Source organism: Micromys minutus, assembly GCF_963924665.1.
Source record: "Micromys minutus genome assembly, chromosome: 4".
NCBI lineage: Eukaryota > Metazoa > Chordata > Mammalia > Rodentia > Muridae > Micromys > Micromys minutus.
Genome location: NC_137973.1, coordinates 55204397 through 55221871, shown reverse-complemented (window position 1 = coordinate 55221871; position 17475 = coordinate 55204397).

The following is a 17475-nucleotide window of genomic DNA, read 5'->3' as shown; positions in this document are numbered from 1 at the left end:
GCCATGTTTTCAGACCACCCTGTGTCCCAGGAGCCAGGTCATCATGAGTGGAGGAACAGTTTGGATGCAGGATGGACAGTAATCTGCTTAGCCACCCACCTTGGGAATCCTGAGGCATCCGAACAGGGCTTTGAGAGGACAAGTTAAAAGCCACCTAAAAAGCTCCTCTGGGAGAAAAAAATGAATGCCCAGGATGGGTAGCAACACCTTCATGACTCTGAGATGTACCTTCTACCCCCAATCGAGGACATGCTGCCCCTCAGTCTCTGGGTAAGAGAGGAAACTCTCATAATGTCTTCCTATGGGACACCAAGTAGACCTCTTCCTGGCCTGGAATATTGACTGAGGTTAGAAAGATCTTGTTGAGCTATTGAGCTACGTTCTGTGGGGCCCTACAGATGCCCAACTCCTGGAATGGGTCACCAGCCACTTCAAAATCAGGCTTGGCAACGAACACTGTTGGGCTATCTTTGCAAACTGTAAAGCTGACTCTGCAGATAGGAAAGGCATCGAGGGGTCAGGAGCAAGGAATTCAGGAGAGGCAGCTCAAGAACAGGGTGATCAATAAAGAGAGGGAAGCAGAGTTGTTCAATGATTATGAGTGCTGCTGACTGGATGAGGGTGCCCAGCCAAGGGAGCAACTAGGGCTCCCTTTTCTGAACAGGGTGGGAGATGCCTTGGGTAAGTAGAGTCACCCTCAGCCTGCCAGTGACCGCTCCTGCTGTCTAGTCCCTAGCCCAGACCTTAGCCAAACCAAGCTACCACTTTGTGAGAGAGGAGCAGGTGAGAAGGGACTATTGGGGTTTCTCCCTCGGGTTCTTTCCTATTTATAGCTTCTTTTCAGCAGCATCCGTGCTGATGACAGCCCACAAGTTCTAACCTGCCTAAAACCTCTAGGACAATTACAGCCTAGCTCTGAAAGAGAACAGCATCTCACAGGAAGAATCCTTGCTCCTTGCCTTTTGGCGCAGTACAGAAGGCAGACAGGGAAGCGGAGCGCCCTCTCCAGCACAGCAGGAAAGGGGAGGCCTGTGCTATGCTCTGTGTGGGGATCCTCAGTCCCACAATGCCCCTGAGAGGAATTCTCTCTATCCTGCAGACCAAGACACTGAACCTTGCTGTGAAGAAGCATCCTTGGCTAGTTAGAGCCGTAGGGAATTTCTATCTGAAATCCCAAGTTGACTGGCTCAGACATGGTGTCGGGCTGATTTGTTTGTTTGTCCATCTGCTCGTTTGTTTTTGTTTGTTTGTCAGTTATACTGTGTCACATGCAAAATACCTTCTCTGGGAGGAAGAAACACAAACAAGTTTGGAGGAACAGAAAACATCTGTTTCCCCTGAGTAACTGAAGCCATTCTTCCTGCCATCGCTCCCCTCCTGACGATCATTTCAGGCCAACTTCAGGGAAGCTAGACTCTGTAGAAAATGAGACTCCCTGCCTCCTGTCCCCATTCCTTGAGGGCTTCCATGCAGGTGACGTTACTGCACTGCTGATGTACCATGGGAGGTTCAGCAGGGCCGGCAGAAGATGGTCATAGATAGATGACATACGGGCCTCAGTGATTCCTAACTCCCCCCCCCCCAATTTGTAAATCCCTGGACGAATCTTCTTTTCCTCCTGTCAATTTCTCAGTTCATTGTTCAAACAAAGCATCATCCCCAGGAGAAGGACTGCCAAGATCTACACTGCAGTCTTTAAAGTGTGAGAGCGGAAGGGCCAAAGCTACAGCCCATGTTCACTGAATGCTTGTTCTGTCATAGCCAAGCACAACCTAAGAGACATTACACACCACACCATACACACATACACACACAGACACATACAGACACACTATACTCACAGACGCATACACACACAAACACTATACACACAGACACATACACACACAGACACTATATACACACAGACACATAAACACTATACACACAGACACATACACACAGACACACTATACACACAGACACACTATACACACAGACACATTATATACACACACACACACATACAAATATATACACAAGCTACACATCCATTACACACACATACATATACACATAGACACAGACAAATACACACACACAAACACATATACATATACACACAAACTACACACACATTACATATATACACATACATACACACATACATGCATATACATAGACAGACATACATACAGACACACTATACATATCACATATACACATAGGCAAATACATATACACAAACCACATATGCTTATATACATAGACACAAACAAATACACACACAAACTACACACATATCATGTACACACATACATACAAACACACACACATAGACACAATCATACACACAGACACACTACACACACAAATACTACAGACACAGTACACACAGACACATACACAAAGTACACACACACATACATACACACATAGACACAGACACACTACACACAGACACATGCATACATAGACAAATACACATATACACAAACTATATCCAGACACATACTAAACACAGACACTTACTACACACAGGCACACACACACAGCATGCACACGTGTACCTGTTCACAAGTACATAGAAATAAAGTAAAACTCATAAGAGGTCTTTCACCTCTTCTGAAGGGAAGAAACTTAGACAACCTGGTTTCTTGAAGCTTCCCTGCCACTCAAGGGTCATCTCCCCTGCTGCCCTCTCTCCATTTCACCGGCTAAGATACAAGTTCAGGTCAAGGTCGGAGCATAGAACTGTCAGGACTCTTTCCTGCATCTGGGGTTTCAGAGTACCTGAGACTCCAGCAATATGCTAATTAACACACTCAGACTTTGCCCTCACCTAACTCTTTAAAGTAGACAATTCCTAAATGCATATTTAGCGGGCTGTACCATGGCAGACATCTGCAGTGTTCTTGGGCATCCTAACGGGCTCCGAGGCTAAATACAGCTTCCACCTATGGGTTAAATATAGTCCTCACTCCCCCACCGCAGCAGGCGGATGCAGACAGAAGCCAGGAGGGCGCCTTGCACATCCAGCAGAGCTCCAACAACAACTGCAAACGCTCCCTGTGAAGAAGGCAAATATTTTGATAATCTTTCCCCCAACAGGATTCTCCTACGCTGAACAAATGGACCCAGTCGGGAGCCATCTCTAAGAATTCCACAGGAAGAAAAATTACATCAGGGGAGGGGTCTGAGCATCTTGACTGGAGGAGAGAAATGGATTACTCTCAGGTACACAGAAGAGAACGGGGGACTGACCTGAGGTGTCTGTGGACTTCTGTATATCCCGATGCGGGGAGGGCATGAGATGAACCTTTGGAGGACAGCATCCAGGGAAGGGTGACAGTGTGGTGACTAAGCAGAGCCTTGGGGCTGCCCCACCAGAGTTGTGAGGGCTGCTTCTGCCGCCTCAGACAGAGTGATCTTAGCCAAATCCTTTGGCTTTCTCTACTCCTCAGTTTCCCTACTGTGAAATGGGTTATTATCAAGACTCAGCTCTTAGATCAGCCCTTGAGGATAAGCCAGGTAAGCGTGAGGCACAGGGACTCACAGTCAGCCTGAGAGGGTCTGCTTGCCTCAAAAGGAGCCCAATGGTTCTGCCACCCTGGGTCCCTTATGAAACTTCCCTCAGGGGGACCTAGGGTCCTCCCCAAAAACCCCACCTCCACCCTCCAGGAATGGCAGGAGAGGCCTTGGTGACCATTGCTCCAGGGAACAAATCTTCTTTGCTGCCACTGAAATGGGGGCTCATTTTACAGGACGAGGATGTGGAGGGCACTCCTGCCCATGTCTGTCTACTGGGCAGTGAGGAAAGCCCCGAGATTCCTTCCTCACGTCATAAGTCACAAAGACAGACTGTTGCTTTGAAAAAGACACGGACAAACTAGGAAGTGTTTGCAAAAACTAAAAAAAGTATAAAGCCACGCAGGTAAAAGCAGACTGTACGGACGGATAAGCAGAGTGTGGCAGAGTTCCGGGGCCACTGAGGGTTCCTCTGTCCTCACTTTGTGTATTTCAGGCCCCGGCTCCAGGGTTGATGGGCAAACAGGACTTTGTCTTTAAGCCACGGCACCTCCAGTCCGTGTTAGACAGGCTTGCCCCGGGGCGCAGCATACTCCGGAGTGACTCACCTGAGTCAGTAAGTGCCTGAGCGCTAGGAGGCATTTCCTGTGGCTCTGAGCACCAGGCATCCCAGAGAACCCCACCTCCATGGTTTTCCAGAAGTACCTGAGGGACAGGGCGGAGAGTCTGCACTAAGGCTGTAGACATGGGTGCCAGCCGCTGGAGAACTTGTACCATGCTCTAGCCTGTACACAGAATCAGCCTGGGCACAATGGTCCTGACACATTTTTCAGGAAAGAGATTTCTAAATTAGGCAGGGACCATCCCACTGTCCCCCAAGGATAGAATCCAACAAGGATGTCCATTCACAACATCACATTGTCATCTACAAAGTTTACAGTCAAACCTACCATAATTGTGTTACAAAACAAAACAAAACAAAAACCCTCACGTTTTATATAAGGTTAAGTTTTTTAGTGGGTCACATTCTTAGCTATCTTTGGCTGCATGTGGCCTCTGGGCTGCAGGTTGGACACACCTAGATGGACTAACCATCCTCACACATTTTCCTCTTCTCAGACAACCTTACCATGGCAATAGACCAGTTTCTGAAGCGAAGACCCCCACTGCTTCAGCATTTCCAGGATCTCGGTCTCTGGTTTGATGTTATGGGGAAAGGCCTGTGTCTAGAGGTGAGGTAGCTACACAGAAAGAGGAATGTTAACAAGAAAGTCAAGAACATTGACCATGGAGGAGTCTTAAAAAAAACAAAAGAAAACAAAACAAAACAAAACAAAAACCTCAACAGGTCTGTGCCAGTGACTTATCAGCTTAGGCCCAGGACAGCGGGACACAGCAACCTGATCCAGGTTTCCAGACACAGCATCCACAGTTGAGCAGTGCACATGGCCGATGACCACCAGGCCCTGTTCCCTTGTCACTGTGTTCTGCTCATATTCTGCAGAGAGAGACAGGACCTGCATGACGAGGCTGCCCTGTGTCTCTGACTTGATTTCTATGGCTTTGGTCGCTGATTGCTCTCAGTAGACCTGAACCCAAAACATGTCATAAAGACAGAGGGTCAGATCACAGCCAAGCCACTTCTAAAAACTGTTCATCACCCTGTGGCTCGGAATTAGCAGGTCCCAGCCCTCCAGGGTGTACCAGTCTTGCCTTTCGAGGCAACTCCCGCTTCACTGTTCCCACAGGAAGGAGAGCCGCCTGTTTCTTAGTTTCCACAATGCAGAGTTAGGAATACTTGGGTCACTGTGGTAGTCACAGGGGCAGCTGCCCACACACTTCAGAGGCCTCGAACCTGACTCTGGCCACACTCACTGCTGAATTCTCCGGGCAGCAGATAAATGGGCTGAGTTCGGTGAAGGCAGTGCTCTTTGTGGTCTGAGCCTTTAGAGGTGTTCTGCTTCAATGAGAAGATGGACTGCCTAGAAACAGAACTGTGGCCAGGCCAGGCTTTTAAGGTGTAGAGATGAGGTAAGTTTTAAAAGTGTCTCTTCACAGTGGGAAGAAGAGACTTCAGAGAACCATGCCAGGAACTACCTCTTTATCTGGGACCACACCTACCTTGGCTTTAGCTAACAACTCTTTAGGGTTTTTTGTTTGTTTGTTTGTTTGTTTGTTTTTGGTTTTTTCTCTTAAACTTCTGGTTTACTGCTTTGTTTATGTAAAGGTCTCACTCAGCAGCCCAGAACTGGCCTTGGACTCACAGTCCAGATATTAAACTTGTTTTTATCGTTCACTTCAAGAACTACAGAAAAATAAACAATTTATGACTTCGACAAAAGCACACATACACACCCCTAAGAGTTGGTTGCTCTAAAACACAATGCATGTATCCTAGCTTCCCTATCATTGTAGGAGAGCATTTCAACCCAGTCTCACCTCGTTCATATTTTAAGCACCTTGTTTTCGGTCTTTAAATGGCTATCAGATTGAACCACGTGTCTTCCTGCTTAGGAGTCTGACTTGCGTTGGCTCTGGCCCTACTAGGTGTTGTTTTGGTCTCTGTGAGGAAAGAACCTGAGAAGAGGGTTTCGGTATGGAAGAAGCCCCCAGAGCCAACACTTCATGCTCTCGAGCACCAGTGGGCCCAGCACTGAAACTGCACTGATAATTATGTCTCCCCAAACCAACTCATCCTACAACACAGCCCTCAGTTTGCATACAGGTCTGAGTGGTCCAGGTTCCCTTGTAAAAGAAGAAATGAGGTAAAGAAATGGACAGACCTCCTGAGAGGGAAACTGGAGTGTTATCTTGTGTCACTCCACTCCCGTGTTTACACATGATTGCCTAGGTTGCTTAAATAAAATACAAAAAGTTGGTTTTAGTGGCACAAGCCTGTAATCCCAGCACTTGGAAGCTAGGAGGAGGATCAGGAGTTTGAAGCAAGCCTCTAGGTAGATAGAATCCAAAGAGAGTCTGAGTTTCATGAAGCCCTGTCTCAACAACGTCCCCTGATCAATTCCAAGTGTTTCTTCAATTCTCTTCTACTTAGTGATGCGTCCACAGTTCAATCACCATTTCTCTTGTTGCCATAGCTACTTCTGTGGTGGCCTGCTTCTGGGTACAGGCTTGCATCAAGATTATAACTCTGCAAACCTGTCTGTACCAGACACCCTTTCTTCTATTGCTTGGCTGGTTGGCTGGTGTTTTTTGAGACAGGCTCTCACTCTGTAGGCCCAAATTAACCTTAACCCTCTGTAATCTTTCTGCTTTGGCCTTCTGAGTGTTCATACTAAAGTGTGTGTCACTATGCCTGGCTACCCTTCCCTATTTATGTCCAGATATTTAGCCTCTCTAGGGTGGCCTTCCTCCATTACTAAAATGATGTTAATTGTTGATAAGGGCTATTCTATTTCTTAGCACTGTCGTGGGAATTAAAGAGGTTAAGGTAGAATTAAAAATGAAGTCAGACAATCCTTATCATGGTCAACAATGTGATCATATTATCAGTACTGAGAAGAGGAATGGAGGTGTCCACATTCTAACCCAGTCTCAAGAGCAGGGTAAATAGGGGTCCCTGTACCCCCAAGGTCCCCCCAGGTTAGCCGGAAGGTTTCCATAAGCTCCAGAGGCCATGCCAGAAGTCACCTAGAGGATATACAAGCATAGACACAGGCCCCACTGCAATGCCTGCTGGGTCAGCAAAGCAGCAGCCAGCCAGACCACTTCCTATCTGTCTCTCTGGCCTCCAGCCAGCTGGCTGGGTCAGAAGCAGCAGCTCCTATGCAAAATGTAAAAAACTTTTCTGTATCAGGAAGTTAATGTCAGTCAGGGGAGGCGGAAGCTGTGCTCTCTCTGGTTCTGCCTGGCGGTGAGTAACCTGGGGGTCAAGCTGCATGCATCCCAAACTGTGGCCTTCCTTGGGCTTGCCTTCCCAACACCCATCCGGCCTGGCTGCTTCTTTGACTGTTGTCTCAAAAGCTGATGAATTTACTCTCTAACAATGACTCATAACCATTTTTTTTTTATTATCCGGGGAAGTAGAGTAAGCAATCCCCCGGTAAAGGAGCCTTTACTTTTTGACATAGTAGAGGGTGCCTTGGAGTATGTTTGGAGCACAGATGTGGAACCACACTGTCTGGGTTTGAATCTGGATCCTCTACTTGCAATGTTAGAAATGACTGGGGACAAGCTATTTAACCTCTCTGTGACTATGCGTCTTTGTTTGCAAAATGGTGGTAATATCAGGACTTACATGTTAGGTTCTGATGAGGGCTAAATGAACTAGTACCTCATAGATGCCTGACACATAGAAAATATACATATCAGCTCTTATTATATACCAAAAGGTTATTTCTGTCTTCCAAATACCCTGTAGTCTATATATGCATATATGCCTATAATTACATAGGCAATTAAAAAACAATAAAAGTTATTCAGAAAGAGTTCAAGTGCAATGGATGTAGAGAATCTAGATTAAATGGTCATGCTTTAAAACCATATCAACATGATTCCCCAGGGGCCTGGATCACTGAGGGTACCTGTGAGGCTAAGCCATGATCAACATGAAGTGCTTTAGGGAAATCAAATGCTACCATCAAAAAGAAGAAAAAATCCATAGTATTAAATGTTCTTGTGAGTGTGTTGCATTGCACCACCTGCTTTCTGTGGAATGTCGAAGGCCAACTGAATCCACAGAGTCAGACTTGAATCTTACCTAGACAACAGCTGACCCGAATGCGTCAAATCACCACAGTACCAAATCATCTGCCCACTGTGTCAAAGCAAGGCGGGTGTGTGAAGAGGGAGTCACAGGCCTTCTGTGTGCAGACAGGGCAGGGTGGGGTAGCATTCCTCTAGCCACTGACTCAGAGGTTTCAAGGAGGAAATGCAAGCCTGGGGGCTAGTGAAATAAAGGAAGGAGATAAGCACCACATCCCCATCCTCATTCGTGGAAATGTAAAAGGAGAAAGGAAGGCAAGAGCTGCCCCTGAACAGCTGTAGTAAGTCACTACTCACCCTTGAGACTATTACAACGCCAGGTACCCTGACACTGGAAAGAGCTAATCCCCAACCACTGGACACCATATGGATGCTAATATACTACATCTGGAGCCAACTTGCAAATAAGACCCCACACACCCATCAGTCACATCAGGGCTTCAGTTCGATGTGACTATGATACATGGAAGCCTGTATGACCAAGGGACAGGCATTAGGATGGATCCAGAAGACCTGCACCTTGTTGCCAACATCCTCCCCTGGCTTTGCCTCCTTTGCTTCCTCTGATGCTTGTCATTTTATGTCCCCCTTTTCTGCAATTTAAACCATAATGGGTCCTCCGAGAGACGTTACAATCTTTCTTCTCTGCATGTTTAGCTCATAATTCTTTCTCCCTGGCATCCCATTACACCCAATAGATGTGAAGAAAACTTTGGAAGAAAATTAAATGCTAGAAAGCTTGGAAGAAAGTTAGGTGAGAGAAACTGGTTTCATTTCCTGCTTCCAAGTGTCAGGGCCATAGGACCCTACCCCTGTACAGTTTATTGGAATCTCAAATGGCATTGGTAACTGTATAATAAAGGTCATCACAACAATCTCTCAAACACCCGAATTAGCTGCAATCACTTCTTTCTTCCCAAAGAATAATGGTGTCTGCGGTGACCTTTGCTCTACAGGGGACAGCCCAAGGCTTAGGCAGGAGGTAGGTGGCTTTTCTATTTCTCCATGAGAGGTGATGGTGATGACAGCATCCAGACATTTCTACTGATGCCTATCAGATTCTGCTTCTAAGCCTCTGGCTTGCAAAGGCAGGGATGGCGAGTTTTCTATCAGGAGAATGGATGGTATCTTTTAAGAAGGTATTTCTTCTAAAGAATCATTGACAGTCTTTGTTTGGAAAGGGGGATTGTGATGATGTCAGAGCTATTTCCCTTCACAAGCATGGAGTCCAGGTGGCAGAGAAAAGAACAAGGGGTCCACAGATACCGAAAGAGAATGCTTGGTCACACTCAGCACTAGTGGTAACACTAGGCCTGTGAAGTGGGGATCATGTGACTGCCAGCGTTCAACAGCCCACACTGCTTTGTGTCACATTGCCTTCCTTTTCCTCTGGTCCTTCCCAAGACTGTGGTCTGTTCAAAGCATACCCACCGGGACAGTGGGACCAAGGAGTCAGCCAGACTGGGAAGTGGTTTGGAGCAAATGCTAAATTCTAAGTTGCTCTCTCAAGCTTCAGGGAGGCGGGGCTGTGGTCTATGCAGGCATTCACCAGTGGCTCCCTGAACATGGAACTGTCTTTCTTAGAGTAGCTAGCTTACTATGACGTGTTATGGTTTGACTGTGCTTACCCAAACACCAGGTTGGGAAGTTGAGCCTCACATTCCTTTGTTAACGATATCTGATAAAGGATACTTGAGAGTAATTAGGAATACATACATTCTTGAGAGACCAAGCCTCTGTGACTTTATAGAAGAGAGAGACCTGAGCTAACACATGTGCCCTTGTATCACATGATGCCTCCTGCCCTATCATGACATAGCAAGAAGATGGGGCATTTGTACTTCCCACCTTCAGAGCTGTAAGATAAATAAGTATCTATTCTTTATACACTTCTTAGCCTTAGGGTATTCGGAGACAGAAACCAAAAACAGATGAGAACACCCTGTGTGCGGATGTCTCAAACTAGTGCCATTAATTTGGAATTAACAGCTCAGTAGTCCACCCTCCCCTCTTTTCCTTTTAGAACAGGAAGACAGAGGACAGGGATCATTTTCTGTGCTAGAGAAAAGGGAAAGATGGTTCATGGAAATTCTATAATGTTTCTTAAAGTTTTCTGTTTATTATTTATGGGATGGTAAATGAGAGAAAATCTTCTACCTTATCAACTTGATGCTTTTCTATGACCAGGACTTCGATTCTTCTATGACATCACAGTACAATCTTTTCCCTTATTGGGCCATTGTCTAATTAACTCACATATCTACCTTAAGTATGTAATGCAGTTTTGAGAAAGGGAGCTATATATAAATTATTGTTCTATGGTCAAACCACAGAGTAAGTGAACCGGCTTGATGCTGTGTTTCCTTTGCTTTTCATATGCTTTGGGGGTTAACTCGTAGCTTTAGATGCTTTTTAAATAGGAAAGGAAAGCTAGGCCAACTTAATTAATAGTCTAAGTGTCTCAGAATTCAGGCAACAGTACGCATGCACTCCTGGTAAGATAGGGATTGGAAAGTGGAAGACAGGAACCAAGAAAGGCTGGCAAAGGAACAGGCTCTTTCTCGAAACAAGCAGCCTTTTTTTTCTGCCTTTGCACATGCTGGTGGCCCTGGATCTGGAAAGCCTAGCGGGCACAATTTTGTTATCCTTGGCATACAGCTAGAGCTGGGGGAAGACTTATGCCTGCTGTGTTACTACTGACCCTCTCTGCTTTCTTCCTCGGAGTCCTTGAAGGATACCTCTAAGAGGGGACCTTAGAGCCTCTAGATACCTCTAGAGCCCAGCAGATAATTCATTTGGAACACTGGCAGGGAGAGGCTTGATCTTACCCCCAGAGTAATCGGAAAACTCAGTACTTCAGAGATCCTACTGAGCATCTCCAAACAAAGTGACTACTAACTTTCTACCGGTAGAACAAACTCCTGAGATGAGGGTAATTCTGGCTCTCAGGAACTCAGGTGTTGACCTGTGCGCTACCATTGTTGTTTTGGGCTCGAGGTAGCACACTGTGGTGGAAATAGAAGGCAGGGCAGTCACTCACCCCATGGACAAGAGGAGAAAGGAAAGAAAAAAAAAAGTCCTAGAGTCCCACAGTTCATCCAACAGCCCATCCTCAATGACCGAAGGAACTCTCAGAAGACTTCACCTGTCAAGTCATCACCTCCCAATAGGTCCAGCCAGGGACCAGATACTTAAAAAAAAAAAAACAACACTATAATATTTTATCAATCCTTTGAGTATTTCCTACAACATATCTGACTGGGGAACAAACTCAACACAGAGAACTAGGAAAAACACTTATCCAAAGTACAGCAGTGACTGCTCCATCCTGTGAACCCCTTCTTCTTCTCCTTCTTCTTCTTCTTCTTCTTCTTCTTCTTCTTCTTCTTCTTCTTCTTCTTCTTCTTCTTCTTCTTCTTCTTCTTCTTCTCCTCCTCCTCCTCCTCCTCCTCCTCCTCCTCCTCCTCCTCCTCCTCCTCCTCCTCCTCCTCCTCCTTCTCCTCCTCCTCCTTCTCCTTCTCCTCCTCCTCCTCCTCCTTCTCCTCTTCCTCCTCCTTTTTATTAAAATTAGGGTAATTTTTTTTCCATGCAACATGTTTTGATTATGGTTCCCCTCCCGCTGCTCCTTCCAATTCCTCCCCACCACACCTCCCATCCCATCCCCTTTCTGCCTCTCTATAGAAAACAAGCAAACACCTACAGATAATAATAAAATAAGATACAAGAAATGTGAGGGCTACTTTTGGTTGTTAACTTGACTACGTCTGGAACAGGGTATACCTGTGAGTGATTTTCTTAATTAAATCACCAGAAGTGGGAAGACCCACTTTTAGTCCATGTCTTTTAAAGTGGGAAGATCCACCTTTAACCTGGGCTATGTAAAGGATTCAGGAGAAAAAACCTTGCTCTCTTTGCCTGCTTGCCCTCTGTGTCTGGCAAGTGCATTTCTTCCCTTTCTATTTCATTGAAATTCTGGCCTATTCTGAAGACCAGCTGAGACACACAACTTCATGAACTGAACAACTACTAGATTCTGGGATCTTCCATTGGTAGACAGTCACTGTCGGACTAGCACAGAGGTTCTCGACCTATGGATCGCAAATCCTTTGGCAAACCTCTATCTTCAAAAAAAATGTTTACTTTATGATTCACAACAATAGCAGGATTACAGTTACGAAGTAGTAATGAGAATAACTTTATGACTGATGGTCACCACAACATGAGGAACTGTACTTAAAGGGTTAGGAAGGTTGAGAACCACTGAATTAGCAGGACCAAAGCCAGTCAGACATTCTAATAAGTCCTGTGTGTGTGTGTGTGTGTGTGTGTGTGTGTGTGTGTGTGTGTGTTCACTCTATGAGTTATGTTCCTCTAGAGAACCCTGATAATATAATAAAACAAACAAATCAGAATAGAACAAAGGAAACAAACAGAAGACAAAGAGCCCCACCCCCAAGGCATAAGAAACAGATATAGATGCAGAGACACACTTGTTCCCACATTCAGGAATCCCATAAAAATACAAAACCAGAAGCCATAATATATATGGAACACAGATATGGTAGATAAATAGATGATAGATAGATAGATAGATAGATAGATAGATAGATGATAGATAGATAGATAGATAGATAGATAGATAGATAGATAAGTTTATGAGACAAGGAACCTCCAATGGTGATGTTGAGTTTGTTGTCTTTTGGCCATCTACAGCTGGACATGAAGCCTACTCTTAAAAGTAGTTTATTTCTGCAGTCAGACTCCTTTGGAGAAAACTAGGTTTTCATTCACAATCGCGAATAGCTTCTGGGTTAAGGACAGGGACATGTGTCTACTTCTCCTTTCAGCTCTAGAACCTCATGTGGTACAGCCCTGCACAGGTCCTGTGCATGCTGCCTCAGTCTCTGTGAGTTCTTATGTGCCTGAGGCCTGCTGTGTCTCCATCCCCTCTGGCTCCTACCCTCTTTCTACCTCCTCTTCTACAGGGTTTCCCGAGTCCTGAGAGGAGGGATTTGATGCAGACATCCCCTTTACAGCAGAGTGTTCCGAGGTCTCTCACTGCGTGTCTGGCTGTGGGTCTCTGCATTTGTTCCCATTTACTGCAGAAGGAAGTTTGATGATACATGGTCTGCTTCACTGGCCTGCTTGCCTCTCTGGCAGGCTTGGCTGACAGGTTCCCAGGGTTTGCCTGCTGTAGTTGGGGGCTGCTTCTAGGCTGTGACTCCGTATTCTCAGGGTTTCAGGTCTCTAGTGTCCCCAGGATCCTTATCTCTCTGTCTCCAACAGTCAAGTGACCTTTTTTTTAGTCTCTCAGGGGTCTGCAAGCACTTGATCCTTGTTCATTTGCCACCCCTTCTGCCAGAAACTCCCCTGGCTTTGCTCTTTCTTCCTTAAACCACTGTCTTTTCTCACTGCTGCCTCCTCCTTCCTGGAGGATCCTTCAGCCCCTCAGTCTTTTTCTCTTACCCATACTTTCCTTACATTTTCTCTCCTTTGAGAGTAGCAACTCCCAGGCACCTAGATCCGCACCACAAGGGGAGGAGAACAGTCTTCAATAAGGGCAGCCAAGCTAGTTTCTAAAGGGGTTTTCCCTATTCTGTTACAGTTCACGATTAAGGTCAACAGGGTTCAGTTCTGTCCAGAACAGGGCCCTCCTCTGCTCTCTGCTTTCTCACTAGACTGAGAAGCTTAGCATCCTCAGATTTGTCTCTTGATGCTGGACCCTTAATGACCTGTTGGTTTTGCTCCTGAATACAATCATCTTAGTAACTCGTACAAGGACACACCCATCAGGTCTGGTCCCCATCGACCTTTCAGCTTCATGTGGCACTGCTTGTGCTTTGAACTCCTGGCACATGGTTCTCTCACACCCCTGACCCCCACCCTGAGGACCTTTGCTCTGGCTATTCCTTCTGTATGGAACATTCCATCCCTTTCCACGCCCTCTGTCTGTGTATGTATACAACACCTTTTGTTAGTTATCTATTCCTGTGTGGCAGATTGCCACCAAAGGCAGCCACTTAAAACAAACAAACAAAAAATCTGTTCTTTCCCACTTTCTTTTGGTTGAGAATCTAAGAACAGATAACCAAGTGGATTCGGCTCAAGGTCTCATACAAGGCTGTAGCTGTGCTGCTAGCCAGCCTTAAGGTACTAGAGCAAAAGGATCGCTCCACATGGGTAGTGGTAGACTTCCGTGGGTTGATTTAGCCTGTTGGTGGAGGTCCTAGTTCCTTGCTTCCTGGGTGTCAGTAGTTCACCTGAGCATCATGAGATGCAGATGTGGCTTCTCCCAGAATGCTGCTGCTGTTGTTGCTACTGACAATGAAAAGTGGCATTTTTGGAATCTAATCTCGGAAACGACACCCCGCCCCCTTCTGTCATAAGACGTGTCCACTCTAACTAAACCCCATGCAGTATGGGAGTCTTCACATGGAATGTGTAGAAGAAGCTAAAGGTCCCCTGGGGGCCATCTTCTGGCTGGATTGATTATAAATTCATTTTCCTTATTGCGTATTTTTTGGAGTTTTGCAATGAAAGTTAATCTTCTCCGTCAGACCATAAGATTCTTGGGAAGCAGAGTTTGTGTTTCTCATGTGAAAATTAGCTCTAGCTGCAAGATTTATCAATAGAAACTCAGTGGCTCAAAAAAAAAACTCTGTCTGTGCTATCCATCCCATGTATCTGTGGGTACATGGAGTTCCCCTGACCGGGATCAGGCTCAGGCTGAGCTAACTCATGAATCTGACATCGTTCTTAGGTAAAATGAGACTGACCAGTCTATGATCACTTTCTTTGTTGCTCTGGCAGGTGGCTGATCATTGGTCAAAGCAACAAAAGTACAAAGTGCTTGTGTCTTTATCTAGCCAGATAGCCTGGGAACGCTCACCTGGAAGCTGTGGTATTTCAATAATTTCAAGGGATGGAAGAATATAAAGTCTCTTGAGATAAAGAGTTTCAAGAGGTATAATACTACTTCTATCAGATATTACTGGCAAGCTTCTTTCCCCAATAAGACAGATTTCTTTGCCTGAAAACGGGATAACCACCAAGGGCTGCTGAAGGGCTGATGGGTAACTGCATATGCCAAATGTTAAACATATACAAGTCATTGTTTTCTTTTACCCTAATGTCCTGGATCATCTTGACCTTGATCTGGACCCTCTAACCCCAGTCCTAGCTCCATTTGCTTATCCCAGATAAGCCACATCTGTTATAAAACTCTTTGGTCTCTTGAATGTAACCAATGGCAGATATATGAGGGCCTGTGAACTGTAATTAAATCAACAATTAATTCCCGGGGCATCGAGTGGGTAGGTGGGCACCATGTGACTTACTCATTGTCACAGCTTCTCTAATGCTGGCCAGAGGCTTCCTCTGCTCAGGTGTCTGGGTTCCTGCTGGTCCTCTGTCCTCCTACCTGCCCTTTAGCCATATTTCTTACTGCTTAAGCCCATAGTCCCTCTAAACATGCTTTCTTCCCAGGTTAGTAGTCTCATATCTAGAGCCCTCCCTTTCTTTTTTTGCAGTTTCATCTCTTCCAGCCCCCTTGCTATTCTGACCATTGTTTCTATGCCAAGCAGTTGCTAAGAACTTTACACTAATTCTGATTCTTCTTTTCACCAATCCTATGACACAGGAACTATTCTACCTACCAGTTTCCTGATGAAAAGATTGAGATGTGTATAGTTCACATGCCTACGCAAGGCCACAAACTATGTGAGTAGGAGAACCCACATTAAACTCTAGTTCTGCTAACAAAACCCATCCTTTGTTCTTCAGTTGTGTGTTCTGTGTCAACGTCCTGCTAGAATGTTCCTTCTCTTTACCTGAATGGTCTACATGTCATCAGCATGTCCTCAAAACTACCATATTCCTCATCTCTTGCTTTCCCTTTTATTTAGGGTAATGCAGTTCAACAGACCCTTCTATAATGATGCAAAATGTTCTCTGTAATAGTCATCATGATAGTTGCTAAACTCATGTGGATTTAGAGATTTTGATAGGTTGTTAGAATGAAGATGCAGAAACACACACATATACTCATATAATTATATATGTGTGTGTATGCACATACACACATACACACACACACACACACACACACACACACACACAAGAGGGGAGGATCTAATGTAGCCTAGCCAATTGGGCCTTGACCTTATCATGTAGCTTAGCATGGCACTGACATTGAAGTCTTGATCACCTTGCCTCTCCCTTCCAAGTTTGGAGATTACAGCAATATGCCTCCATGCCCAGGTTACACAGTGATAGAGTTCAAACCCAGAGCTCTGCATATGCTAAGCAAGCCCTCTACAAATTGAGCTACATTTCCAGTTTAAACCTCTGTATTTGAAGTTGATCTATTGTGCTATAAAGTACAATTCTAGGGTCCCTTAGCACAGGCTGTAGTTAGGAGAATGGGAGATGGGGTAGGAACAAGTGCATGGGAGAGAAGCAAGAGGAAAAAGCTACAGGACTATTTCTCATGAGTCCTGATATCCCAAGGTAAAACTTCTCATAAGGAAAATGTATCAATTCATGTCCAGATTCCTGGTCTAAGATTATTCCAGAATCCCTGCTTTCCAATCAGCAATTGTAAGTGTGGTACCAAGAATGCCAGGCCTTATCAATGATGTTGAGACTCTCCAGAGACAGCTTTTCTGAGCGATGTGCAGGATGAAATATGTTCATTCCAGCATAAGGATAAAAGAAATAACTCCAGCAAGACTCTTTATCAGTGTGTGTGGTTGAAATCAGTATGTAGTCAATATGACCTTTGACCTACAGCTTAGAAGTTCACAAAGCTTTTCTGGACACGTGAATTTTTAAAAGTCCAGAGCCGTAATTCTAGAAACTTAAATGCTATCTTTTGTATTGACTCAAGACAGCCTCCAGGACTTTTATACAATGAGATAAGCAGAAATAGTTGCTTAATAAGTTTGATTCTAGAAAAGCTTCAAAGACTTCTATTTCTGTTCTTCAAAAACCTTTGCTAAATAAGTGTTATATAAATAAATAATTCATTCTTTTACTAATTTATAAGTTAATCCAACCATCTATTCACATATCTACCCACATAACCAGCCATTTACTTATCTATATTTTCTGAGCACATGGGGAGTTCTCAAATACAGGTGGTAATGAGGGGTTGAAAAATTAGGAACACATCTTTTTACTGATTTAATTTTAAAATATTTATTTATTTTTATGTGTCTGAGTGTTTTGCCTACATTTATGTCTGTG